We start from the raw sequence: 14,085 nt of genomic DNA, 5'->3' as shown, positions 1-14,085 counted from the left end.
GTCCTTCAACGAGAAAGTTTGCATTTGAAAGTAAAGCAAAAACTGTTATTCCACACCTAAAAGGGTGTAATAACAAACTGCATGTGTTTTTATCATCTTTGAGATCTGTATCCTATTAATACACTGAATAACACTTAGAAACACTCAAAGTACATAAATTAAATTCACAGTTTAAAAACTGCACTGCCATTTTTGTTTGAAGTAGTACTGAATGTGTTTTACATTCATTTTATATAGCACATTAATGCCAGAATTTTTTGAACATTTGAAAAATAAAAATACATGTATTTTTTCCACGATTTTTAAGTGTTCCCCCCCCACCATTTTGATCGTCTTTCCCTTTCTAGATTTCTCTTTCATATTTATTTGTTTCTGATACAATGAATTACCGTTCTTTCCAACTTGATAGCTTTGTGATACGGATATGTCTATTTTATCTTTTCTCCCATTAATTCTCAAAACAGCATCTAGCATTTATGCCTCTCATCAAAGTTAGCTAGCTGTATACATTCTTAGCCCATCAATTCAGTTTTGCTGGCAAAAGCATAAAAGTAGTAGATTAAGAAATGACATTGGCAGTTTTTTGAATAAAGAATGATGTGTTATGAATCCCTGCTGTTACTAGGTATGTCCACACAGCAATAACTACCACGCAACCAACCCTTTATTATCGCCTTTCATTGAATTTTATCATTTTTAAGAGAAAGGAAAATGGTGTTGACTGTCTGAGGGTGCAAATATAGCTACATCAAGGTAAAGGCTGCATAAAGATGGACAAAGAAAGGAAGAATGAACATTGGAAGAAAAAATGAGGAAAAGTGGAAAAAAATCAGTGAGGTAGGCATGGATCTAATCAGTCTAAAGCAAAAAAAAAAAAAAAGTTTGCTAGGCTAAAAAATAACTTTTGGTGGAGATTGTCAGAGTTCAGGAGCTCAGGTATGCAGATGTCTGCACTTCAATAGAAAGTGCGGACAAGATCAAGGTATTTGTTTTGGTGAATAAAAAGAGTTTGAAGATGGAGGCATCTAACAACAAGGAAGTGGTCCAGACACCGAGAAAGTGTTTCACATTTCACTGAGTACTTCACTTTGTAGGTGCTTGATTTAATTTCATCTGTATCCTTCAGAGTGATTTTTTCCCAAGTCTCTGCAATTAGGCTCCAATATGTGAACGGAAGTAAATTAGCCATACGACCTATATTCAAAAACACAGTAGGTGGTTTGTGTCCTCTAGTTTTACTTCGTAGCTTAGCTGCCAAAACAGTCACTGAAGAAGTCAGAGGGCCTGACACTAGTTTGTCCCACTCTCGGGAGCCTCTTAAAATACAAACTACAGCACAGTTGGTCAGAAATCTCATTGGTCTCATTGTGAAAAAAGGTCATTACACATTTAAATGAGGACAAAGAGAAATCCCAAAAGAACTACTCTTCTTATCCATAGTAGCTGCATATTTAGCAAAGGTGGAAAAACTTCATTTCTGATCTCTCCTTGCCAACACTGTCTATCCATTTAAGCTTAATTCGTTAATTAATTGGCACAGTGTGTGAAGCAGGGAGCAAATTGATGACTTTTGAGTCTTCTGTTTGTAGTATTTAATTACTGGCATTGATTTCATTCAGTTTTAAAACTTTCAATCAGCTTGCTGTGGACAACGTATGATTTTCATACATGGCATTATTAGCTGTTCTGCAAACAGAAGTAGGTGCTCTGGATCTTGTATTGGAAGCTAATTTGTATTTGTGTCTTTGAAATTCTCATGGAAGTAACTGGGATGTGAATATGAGCATACATATTTTACCAGTTTAAATAAAATTAAGTTTTAATTAGTAGACAAAAATCTAATTATAGTGCAGAAACTAAACCCAGTAATATTTTGGGATGGTCATAATTCTGAATTTATCTGAATTTATGTGACTGACATCCATCTAATAATTAATGATATACAAAAATAAAACTGCAAATTGAACAGGATATATTGTACCTCTTTAATGTTTGTTAAATCTTTAAACTAATCTCAATTTTTTTTTTCTCATTTCTTACTCTCAACAGACTAGCATATAAAGCAGATTTATAATCCCAAAGGGTCTTTTTCCTTCTAATTATTTTAAATGTATTAAGAACAATCAATCTTTATGTACTCACAGATATATCAAGTGAGAAAAGTAAAAACAATTAACAGTAATATTATAAAACTACTTCAGAATTCTACTCTGAAATGTATATCTTGCATGTAAGTCTGACCAATTTTTAATTTTTCAGTAGTCTGATATTTATTTAATATAACCTTTACACCAAGTCTGATTTTCAATAGCATTTAATTAACCTGTGCAATGACTGTACTTGTGTACATAGATTAAAAATTTGTAAAAGTAATGGTCAGTTAGGCAGCAACTAGTATAATCTTTACATACAATGACATTAATTATGTTCTCAAATTGGGCACATCATTGCTTTAGACAGTATAAAATTCTGGCCTTCTAGGTGTATTCCTTTTATCTTATCACAAAAATTTTGAAGTAATACCTATTTATAGTGCAATTCATTCATGAGTTCATTTGAGACAATATTAAACTAAAAAGAGCCTGCTAAAATACAAAAATGAGCAGCATGTTTATTCTATGTTATTATTTTTTCTAATGCCATTCATTCAGTAAGAAAGGGGAAAAAAAAAAAAGTTAACTCCATCCCAGCCAGATCCAGCATAACAGTATGTCATAAGCAACAGATTTCTTCTTCTCTCCCTCCTATCCAAAGTTATACAGCAACTTTGGAAATTAATCCACTAATGTAAAAGTAAATGAAGCTGAATTAATAGAACTTCAAGATCAAAAACATCAGAAAATGACTGTTACTGGAGACAGTAGATAGCAAAAGAATGTGAGAAGTTAGAAGTTAAAGAAGGGTACACTTTATGCTTCATTTTCTCACATTTTCTTTTGGAATTTGACATTCAAATTAAAATGCTTTAGTCATTTAGGCACCTTTTTATCAACCTGTTGCCTAAAGAACCCTGTTCTGTAATAGAAAATCAAAGCAAAGTAATTTCCTTTGTGCCATCTTAGATTTTACAGAAAAGTATTGCTGATTGTTTTGAAATGAGTAGATTTAAATCAGAAAGAATGTTCTGCATTTACATGTATGCTGGATAAGAGATACTCCAAAAGAGAAAGACTGGCATAAATAGCTTGATAGCTTAAATTCTGTGTTCTTTTCTCTGTTCTTGATTTTCTCTCAATCATCCATTTTTATGTATCGTTTTCAAAGTGTTTCTTTACTAGCAATAATCCGAGTACAGGATGATAAAGCATTAGCTAGGTGGTCAAGGGACCTCACTCTACCCTGCACTGGTGTGGCCTCACCTCGAGTACTGTATACAGTTTGGGGCACCACAGTATAAGGATATAAAACTACTACAGAGTGTCCAAAGGAGAGTGACAAAGGTCGTGTTTGTTCAGCCCAGAGTAGAGAAAACTGAGGGGAGGCCTCATGGCGGCCTGCAGCTTCCTCACAGGGGAGCGGAGGGGCAGGCGCTGAGCTCTGCTCTCTGGGGACAGCGACAGGACCCAAGGGAACGGCATGGAGCTGGGACAGGGGAGGGTCAGGGTGGTTAGGAAAAGGTTCCTCACCCAGAGGGTGGTCGGGCACTGGAACAGGCTTCCCAGGGAAGCGGTCAAGGCACTGGGCCTGCTGCAGTTCAACAAGCGATTGGACAATACTTTCAGATATATGGTCTGATTTTTGAGTGGTCCTGTGTGTAGCCTCAAGTTGGACTCAGTGATCCATCCTTGCAGGTCCCTTCCAGCTCAGGTTATTCTATAATTCTATGATTTACAGTCAAGCAAATCAAGCTCACCCATTCCCAGTATCAAGGCATAGTATGTGTATCTGCTCAAGATCTGTAGCAGCTAATAATGTATCTGCTCAGCGAAAGACTGAAGGCAAAGGGGAGGATAAGTAAGCCTTTTCATTTGATTTGATAAGTAATTAAAGAACAGCATCCTTGAAAAACACGAGCATGTAACAACATCAGTTTGAATTGGGAGGAGCTCAGTGAGATGAACGCTCACATTTATTAGAATGCATTAAGCTTAAAACTACGTTAAACACAAATAGAGGAGCAGATCCTACAAAGGTTGTGCAAGTTACTCTATGTGAAAGAAACAGGAGGAAGATTCAAACAAATCTGTGTTCATACACAGAAGCATTCGCCAGAGACATAACCAACAGGTTTAACTGCTGGAAGAACTAAGATGAAGCAGCTATGAAAAAGCAAAAGTACATACTGCACAATGACTTTTTGTAGTCTAAACAGTTTTTACTGTACTGAACATTGCTTACTGCCAAACAAAAACTTAGAAAAGTGAAACATACTGGCTGCATTCAGAACTACAACACGTAAATGTTTTTATCAGTCAGTTATTACACATTTCTTTTCCATTTGACTTTATATATTTCTTATTTTAAAAGTACTGCCTGGGATGCCTTGGCTCATCATTTCTATACTCTAGCACATTACTTAAATGTTCTTTCATTGACCATATAATTTATATATGTATATACTTTTTTTTTTTTTTTCAACAAAACTAGCATTTGGAAGTCAAGTATTGCTATAATGCACACAAAAATTGGTCAAAGAATATATAAAAAAATATATGGAGCATATATATGGCAATACGAAGTATATTAAATTTAAAGATTACAGCTGGGACAAGGATTAGTATATAAATATACATAACAAACGTTATTTTCTACTGTAAGAAATCCACCCATCTTACCTGAAGGACAACAGGACACCTCTAAACTTTCACTTTAGTCCTTCCACATGCAGTTGGTTCTGTGGGCATTGTAATTTTTGATGTCAGGTTTAAAATCACTCATCTGGTGAAATTTCCTAACAAAAAAAACCCACAACAGTGCTATGTTAAAATACATATATTGCTTTTCTTTGTTTATTTTTATACAGAAACCTCACCAGGAAGGTTATCTGCACATTGACACATGCATCTTGGTTCCATTATCATAAGTATCCATTCAGAGCTTCAGAGTTGTTCAGTAATATACGCTGTATTTGTACATATTTCATTAATCAATCCTTTCAAATTGCTCAGCTTTTTCAAAAGCACCCATCTCTCAGAACAGTCTTTCCCCTCCCTTCATGAGGAAAACTTATCAGCCTTAGCATCCAAAAAGATTTTTACTTGCCCCCTTGAAAAATGGTTGCAAAATCAAAGGAGAAAAGTTGTCTGTGCCTTTCCTCCGTGAACAATAGGACAAACCTTTGTCTAGGTAATCAGACAGCAAGAGCTCAGTCCTATATTGCACCTTGAAATGTCTGCTAGGTGTTTTCTACTAGTTCTAGAGTCTACCCACACATACTTTAGTCAAAAATAATTTCTCAAGCATAGATAAAGGTTGAAAAAGCACACCGACATCAAAAGTACATGAAGGCATTGTTTCCTATGTTAACATGAGAAAATTTTCTTTAACCAAGTTCTTATTCTTTACTTCCCTCTGACAGCATAGAGATCACAGCTGCTTCTGCTTGATGTGTACAAGAAAGCTCAGCATTTTTATCCGTGCATTCCAATAACATTTATTTTTACTAACAGTAACTGTAAAGAGCAACTCTTCTAACCACTCTCCACCCCCTCCCCCCCCCCCCCAAAAAAAAAAAAAAAAAGGCCATCACAATGGTTGTGAGTGTAACGTGATGGAAGCTTGCTTTTCAAAAAGCAAACTCTGTCTACAGTGCAATCCAAGGTGTGGCAGCAATTCTGCACTGACACAGCTCATACAACATATACAGCTCCAACCAACTCAAAATTAATATTTTGGCAATAGCAGCTGTGAAGCAAAATGCTTCACATGAAAAGAAAAGGATGTTGGATGGTACAGAAAATAAAAAAAAAAAAAAGAAAGAAAAAAGGGAATGCAGTGCTGTTTTTGAGAGGGTAAAAATCAAAAGGGGTTCAGGAAAGTAAAAAACACTTTCTTATTAAAATTGATGAGTGTTAAAAAAGATGACTCCTAGGGAGTTTTCTTTTGATTTAAGTTTTCATACAAAATAGTTGCACAAGTTGATGAAAAATTAGTTTTACAGAAATATATAGAAGAATTTGAAAATACAGCCTTAGATATATATAAATCTTTGAAGCTGTAGACTTATTTTGACTTACAGGAGATTCAAAGGGAATGCTGCTATTGGAGTCAGACACTTCTCAAGAGCACCACTTTGAAATTGTGTTGTTACCACAGAAAGGTCCAGTTTCTCTCTTCATGGGTCTGCTGACTGGTTCAATGCATCTTCTGTCATGCTGCTGCACTGGGTTTCATCTCTTAAGGGAAAAAAAGTGAAGAATAGAGGAGTAGTAAACGGCACAGCAATCTATAAAACTATTGGCATTTCAAGCATGTTCAGTATGTCTTTGTGATTAAAGGCAAATGGTGCAATACATGCTGATATTTTTTATCTGTTTTTGAAAGACACGGTGTCTGGACTTCTTATATCAATACTAATCTGAGCTTCTGTAACAGTATAGTATTTTTATTTGATGATATTTTGATCCTAAGATCATTCCTTATGTTCAGAGAGCTTTAAAGCAAAGAGCACTTCGTATATCTGTCCAACAGTCCACAATTGAATGACTATGATTCATTCACTAGATGGGAAGAAAGTTCCTTGATATTAGTCTTGAAAGCAATCTGTCATTAGACTGGCACATTAGCTTTGTTCAAATTCATTTGTGAGATTCTTTGCAGGAAATAGTGGCTAATAAAGTACGGAAATGATAGAAGAATATTGAGGCCCTATTAAATCATTAAACCCAGTTCCTTCTCAAATATAATAAAGGCTTTGAACAGCTAGACAACAGTCTATAAAGTTGCATTTATATTTTAAGAAAAATAATAAAGTCTGCCTCCATACCATTGGGTCTTAAAACGCAAGGAATTGTTTCAGTTGTCATTCGCTTTCCAAAGCTGGTGTGACTGATACCATCAGGTGTCTTTTCCACTAATACAACCTCAGGCCTAAGACACAGGTCAAAATCCCACACTCTCAAAATAAGGCCTGGGAATGCATGATTTATAATGTGCTGATCGAACTCAAATAGCTGCCTTGTGCTTTGCTAAATCCTGCAGAGAGCTTTGGCTGAGATCTGGATAAACAGCTGAACTTTAGGTTGATAAAATACTTCGTGAACTTAGACTATAGAGTGTTATATACAAATATTAGTCTTCAGAGTCTCTATGTTTTATGACCCAGGTTTCTAACTTCCTCATGAGAATTATATTAGAAAGATCAGTATAATACATACTTGCAGACATAGACATAGACTAGGAAGGCTGGATTAAGGAAAAAAAAAAAAACACAACATAAAAAACAGAAAACACAAAGAAAGGGAAAATGGATGGGAAAATATTTCAGAGAAAGTATAAATATGTAATCTTGGGATTTTTGGTAGTTCCTTATCTTAAAATTATTCTTCATTCTTGTCTTTTGGGAATTCATTCTCTTCATCAAATTCATGAACACTTTCTTGCCAGAACTATTTGTAATTTTAAAACAAGAATTTTCTCTAAGCTTTGAGAAACACAAGGCAAGGGAAGGCAAGGCAAGACACGTTACCTCTCATGCAAATAGGTGCAGCACATATTCTGTAGTGAATAGCAGGTTTTTCATTCTCTATAGTACACTCAGGATTTCACCTACAAATTAGTTTTTATATATGTATTTATTTTCTTCCAGTATTAGTGGTATGTTAATACATGTATACTATTTTCTAAGAGCTAGAATGTAGTATACAAAGTTTGTGATGTGGCAAGAGGTTGGCTGTGCAGCAGTAATAGTCCCAATAGTTACCTCCTTGTGAGCACACGCAAAGACAAATTACAGGAGCAGTTGCTGCACAGGAAAATTGTGGAGCCTTGTTCAGCCAGAAGCAAAATCAGCACCTTCTTCTTTCATAGACCTGTGTGCTAGCCATGTTCCTTGGGGAGCACCTTCAGCCTGGGATTCTTTCACATTATACCACCTTCTGGGCTCAGTAACTAAAGCCATACAGTGGCCTTAGCAGGGAATGGCTTTAGGATGTTTTTATGTTTAAATCCTAGGTATGTAAAATAATCTTTTTACAGCGTAAGCTTCTTCTAAAGTTAACATTTATCCAGAAGTGACATACACGTTGAGTTTCTGAAAAAAAATAGTTTCATATAGGATTTCAGTAGCTGTTGGTATAAAATTTATAATTGTTTTAGAGACACCTTATTTACATCTCCTAACATATAAGAAAATACTGCCATCTGTTGTTACATACAGTAAGTGCAGCTGCTTTCTACAATTAGTATTTCTTAGATTAGTTTCACATCCCTCTGCTTTATCTTTGCTGCTTTAACAACTCACTATTCAATTGTTTCCAGGAAAAGCTGTGCAATTCCTGTCTCACATTAGAGTAGGCTAATGAATTTCAATGTGTTTACGTGGTTAAACGTTGACACATGCATAATACTTTTATTTTTTAGTAGAGGGCTTGGTTAAGGATTTGGGGGAATTATGTCATTGAACAAAGGGTGATTTCTACAACCATTATACATTAACTGTTAGGGTGGCTAACAACCAGGCTGCTGAGAAAAATCAGTGCATTTAGTGCTGACACTGTTTCTTAAAAAGCCTGGACTCTTACCTTGATACTGTAATGAAGCAAATGGCCTGAGGTAACTTGTAGGAAGTTTAGAGTTTGCGATACAGAAGAACCTGTGAAGAATGATAATCTTATTGTAACACATGCTCTTTCTAAATACATCTAACATTTTTCTAATACATCTAACAAATGATTTTATATTTTTATATCATAAAATTTTCCTGATTTTTACCCCATTCAGATACTTAGAGTTATTGTTTAATCTCTTAATGACCAAGACAAAAAATAATCATTGTGAAACAAAAATCCTTCAACAAGGGGCATGACATTTACAGTCTTCTGCTTTATTCATAGTTTATTCCAATTAGGTTGCACATATTTAGTTTCTCAGGTTACACTGTACTGTATCGTTTTACTAAAAAAAGACAAACACGGGTAGTACATGAAGGAATGGAGGGAAAGGTTTGGTTGTATTTCAGAGGACTGTGGGTCTTTCAGTACAACCATCTGCATTTGAAATTTTGCCTTTGAATTCTTACAGACACATTTGACGGGAGAGAATATGATACAAACTAGATTTCAAAAAAGGAGAGCAAAATCTGTGCGCAGTCTAATTTTAACCAGTTCTTTCAACAGCACTTAAAAATTATTCTGGTTCTGATTAAATGTCTTCTGCTTTACTTTCACCATCCTCATCTTTCCTATTCTACCTCAGCCTTTTGCTGTGCTCTTTATTTCTTTTCTTCTGGTTTTAACCTATAACTTCTTGAAAATTTGACAAGCTATCACTTAGTATGAGAAGCTGAAAGGATGCAAAAGCTACAAATACTTCAACATAGCTGCCAGCTTGTTCTTGTTATTTTTTGTTAATAATGTGTAATTTACAAAAGGCACAAGCAAAATATCTTTCTTACCGATATGGACAGCACAATCTAATCAGGGTGTTCACGAGGCTTTTATTCACAAAGGTTAAGCTGATGGAGACTAATCTACAACCAGAAAAAGTGGGCTTCACATTATGATTTGTCCAAAGGGCACTGAATTACTGTATTAACCATAGAGGGAGTCTAGGAAGATTACCCTCATAAGATTAAAGCTAGGCTTTTGGACAGTCACTGTGGAAATACCATGTTAGTATAAGATGTAGCTGCCTTTACAGTATTATATGGATGTATATCTCTGCTAAAATTTATGCGTCACAGCTGCTAATATGACTGGTCTGGATTACTTACAGATCATGATCTAAATTGTCTTCTATATTGTCACTTTTTTCTTTTGTTTCCTTTGTTTCTTCCTCCAACTCCTTATTTTATTTTTTCTTCAGAAGTAGAACATCTGTCTAAAGGAAGTCTGTCTCCAGCTGCATTTGCCTTTTGCTTCTATAACTTCTTATGAATACAAAAATGCATGAAATGAATTACAAAACATTACTAAAGGATTGACAAAAACAATCTGGTGACATATAAAAGCAAATAAGATTTATTTTTTTTTTTAAAGATAGATAATTTTGAATATTTATCTCAACTTCCCATCCTTCATAACACTTTGTAAACTTTTAAGATACAGCTATCATTGTACCTTTTTTTTTTTTTTTGTATCTGTCAATACTCTAAAACCCAGAACTGAAAACTAATTCTGAGACAGATACTAATAAAATTACAGGATTATTCTATGTGTACATCATAAGTGAGGTTTGGATGTGTTTAAGCCATGTCAAGGTTTTCATTTTAATTTTCTGCACCTGAAAATGGACACCTGATGAACCCAAAATGAAGCATTCCCTAAAGGAGATGCAGATGAATGCAGTGTAATTCTCTACACCTGGGCTGATGCATCCCCCCCTAAATTTATCCTGATTACAGGCTCAGTGCAGCTATCATTGGAGCACAGGGTACTATCGGGCTCTCCACAACAGGGTCCACTTCTTAAGCATGGCTGGAGGTATGATGGAGGTAAGCATGGCTCTGTGTATGATGGTAGAAAGGGCACTCATTCAGGGAGTGGGAGACCATCTGCTGCCATTTGGGAATGCCCAGCTGTCTTGCTTAAGAAGTGCTATTGAGCAGAAACCTGCCGCCACCCCAATTCACCACACCAATGGAAATGACATGAAGCAGCAAAAAATTATGGTGTGTGCAACTGTAAATGGGATATGCAGATTCGGGATCTTTCTCCCACAATTCTAGTACATATTTTCTGAAGGCTGTTCTGGTAGCAGAAACAAAACTTAGGCACCTGTTCTGGAAGGCTAACCCTGTATATAACGTCACGTTACCGGTTTTATATCAGTATGCAGGTTTTGTTATCAAGGATGCACAACATGCAAGTTTCTGTTGGCGCTGGAAGTGGCTAGAAAGGTTATGCATTTATTACTAAATATAAAATATACACAAAGTATTTATTTGCAGCATTTAGAGAAGATGTGAAGCAACTTAGAATTCTCTGATTCTGGTTTTTGAGTGATTATAAAGTTTGTGAACACAGACAAACTTCTTTCTGAAGAAATTCTCTCTGAGAAGATTGTCTGTGGATTGCCTACACTGAGAAACAGCGATGATCTTTTGATTCCAGAAAAGTGAACAGGAACCTGACTTCTTACTACAGAATTTGAGTATACTCACTTTTTAAGGTTTATGTGAGATATTAACAGCATTTACAAAAATAGAAAGTGTTTGAATTCAGTAAAAAGTTTACCAAACTTAAGTTACATTCAATGTTAGTTTTTGACAGAGTATCCACTACAAAATACAGAGGAAACAACCTTCATGATCATTGCTTTGGGAATGCAAACAGCACATTAAACCTGCAAGGAGAATCCTGACAACACGCTGTGTGGCAATGAGATTTCTTCCCATTCTAAAACACCAGCTTCTATTTGCTTAATGCTCCTGTGGTTGCCAAGTAAATTGCTTCAGGAAAGTGATCCAAGGTGAAATTATATAAAAACAACCAATACGACAAACAAACCAAGAAATAAAATCACAACGCAGCAGGATAATTTCACTGCTCAAGTTTAGAGAATAGTCCCACATAGAGCTGGACTATTCCTAACACCGAAGTGGCTGAGGACAGAGCAATGGGGGGACTTTTTCTTCTGGCTTTGGTGTTGGAGACACTAGCATAGGGCTCTACCTTTAAGCCTCGATTCTCCACCTATTCTATGAGATTCCTTTCCCTTGAGCTGTAAGTGGATCCAGTGACTGAAACAAATGGTAGAGAACCACAAGAGATAAGGAGGAGTACTTTTAGTAGCCTTACAGAAAAGAAAATTCAACGACTTAGCAATGAAAACAACAAAGTCAAATGACTCCAAAATACGTAGAAGTCAGAGGTGCAGAAGCTAGAACAATTCGTTAATGCTCCATGTAAGAAGATCTGAATTATTTTAAGAGCACTGTATTTGCATTTTAGATATAGCAGAATGAACTAATTATGAAATGTATGCGTCAAAGATTTCAATTTCAGGCTTGACTTTACTTTGAAGATTAATTTTTTACTTTATCATTTTTGCAGGCAGTTCAGTGGACAGCCTTATTTGAATGTTACTCATTGTTCAGTGATGTATGAAGTGTATTTAATCAATGTGAAGAAAGTAATATTAAACTATTATGAGAAGCATCAAATGTTCTAAAAAATCTCAAACAGAAGGTCAAAAGGTAACAACTCTGCTAACAATATGAGAAACAGTGTATTTAACTTATTCTTTACATCCAAGCTTTTCATGGTATATAAATTATCTTTTGTCACATAAAATTAAAGTGTAAAATGCATTTTTCTATCCCCTTGATTAAAATTATCATATATATAATGAATCGGACATTTTTCCATGTTTTGCTAAGAGAATTTTAAGTAATTATTTAAGAGTTGGTGTGCATTTTAAATGGCCGGCTGCAAAAACCTTTGACAGGATGGTCCTCACAGTCATTAAATCATTTATCAGCATGTTCGTTATTACAGAATGAAGTAATTGCCAACAAGGACAGTTATTGCAGTAATTCACATTTCCACAAGTACTGCGAACCCCACTTTAGGAAGATCCAAGCCTGATCTTAATAAAACTTTCACATGAACCTCTGCTTCTTTTGTTTGTTTGTTTTTCCTTTTTAATCTTTTCAGAGTCACTAACACAATGACAATCATCTTAGTTTCAATTAAGACAGCTAGACATAAGGAACTATTCACCCAAAATCTACGAGTGGAAAAACATTCATTTTCAAGCCAGCAGTTCCAACCCCATCGTCCAGTGCTGCTTCGTTTGAAATATACGTCGGATTTCTGTCCCTGTCCAAACAATCAATGGCCACATTTTAAGTGCATTTTCACAGCGGGAGCCATAGGTTAGAATGTCCTGGATATAAAGCCACAACTCTCTCAATAGTGCTGCAGACAGCCTCAGTGGTTAGTGTGGAAGGCATACCACCAGCCAGAAAAGGAACTGCCCAAAGGCAATGGAGCTGTGCCAACTGAGAACACTTTTGGACAGACTTGGACTGAAAATATTTATTTTTCATGTACCCTGACTCACAGTTGTAGATCATATAAACAGTAATGGAGGAAGAAATACTGAAAAAAACACAACCTTCTAAGGCTTGCGCTTCGTATGTCAAGGAACTCTTGCTCAGAAATGCAGAAGCTACTTTGAGAGGAACAGAAGGGACTCAAAGGGAAGGGACTATGTGCATGCAAACCTTTGACAAGGTAAGATATTCTCAAATGGTAACACAAGGGTAATACTCAAAGTCTGTATGAACTAAGGGAAAATTCAGTACTTAAGAGAAGTGATAACTTTGGCTACTGTGGCTTTTGGAGTAAGTTTATCATTAAGGTTATTGATAGCTTTTTTTTTTTTTTCCCCCATTTGAAGCAAAGTTTAATTTATTTGAATGCAGTTAACTTTATTTCCTACCACTACTAAAATAAACTGCTGCACTCTCTCTTTAACAAATTTGTGATATCTAATCTAATAATGACAGATGCCCTTGCTTTTGTTTCTATCTCCATTCCAGAGAACTTGCAGTTTCACAGGCATAAAGCGATAAGAATTCCAGACTGGGACCTTCACTAGGGAACAGGCTTTGAATCAGCAGCACTTCAAGTGGCTAGTAGAAATGTTTTCAGTAAAAAAGCAAAACATTATTTGAATTTGGTACATTTCTTTCAACAGACCTTCTCAGTTTCTGCTTCGACTTAGTAATGTTACAGAGAACACTGCGTATAGTCAAAGTTAACTGCATACAAGTACATTATAAACATTTATATGCAGCAATGAAATCTGATATAGAAAACAGACCGGCAAAGGAAAATGTTTCTAGCTTCTCACAACCTTTGAAGAACATAAAAAAACATGAAATGAACAAGCATGATAAAAATGAGGTTTCAAAAAAAGTCTTCCACTGGATTTAGTGTTTTATTAAGACCTTCCTTCTGCAAACACAGCAAATGCATT

At 35.5% G+C, this 14,085-nt stretch overlaps 1 protein-coding gene across 1 annotated transcript in view; it reads right to left on the bottom strand.

Annotated features, from left to right (window-relative positions):
* Window positions 1-14,085, bottom strand: part of DCDC1 (doublecortin domain containing 1) — a 247,801-nt gene that overhangs the window by 59,206 nt on the left and 174,510 nt on the right. Inside the window, exons 16-19 of the mRNA XM_084521002.1 lie at window positions 9,872-10,027; window positions 8,682-8,752; window positions 6,177-6,335; window positions 4,776-4,891 (exon numbers count right to left, since the gene is read on the bottom strand). The gene's annotated coding sequence lies outside the window, so the exon portion shown is untranslated. The remainder of the gene's footprint in view (window positions 1-4,775; window positions 4,892-6,176; window positions 6,336-8,681; window positions 8,753-9,871; window positions 10,028-14,085) is intronic.

The sequence above is a fragment of the Aythya ferina genome (assembly GCF_964211825.1).
Source record: "Aythya ferina genome assembly, chromosome: 5".
Taxonomy (NCBI): domain Eukaryota; kingdom Metazoa; phylum Chordata; class Aves; order Anseriformes; family Anatidae; genus Aythya; species Aythya ferina.
This window is presented reverse-complemented; position numbering and strand designations above follow the sequence as displayed.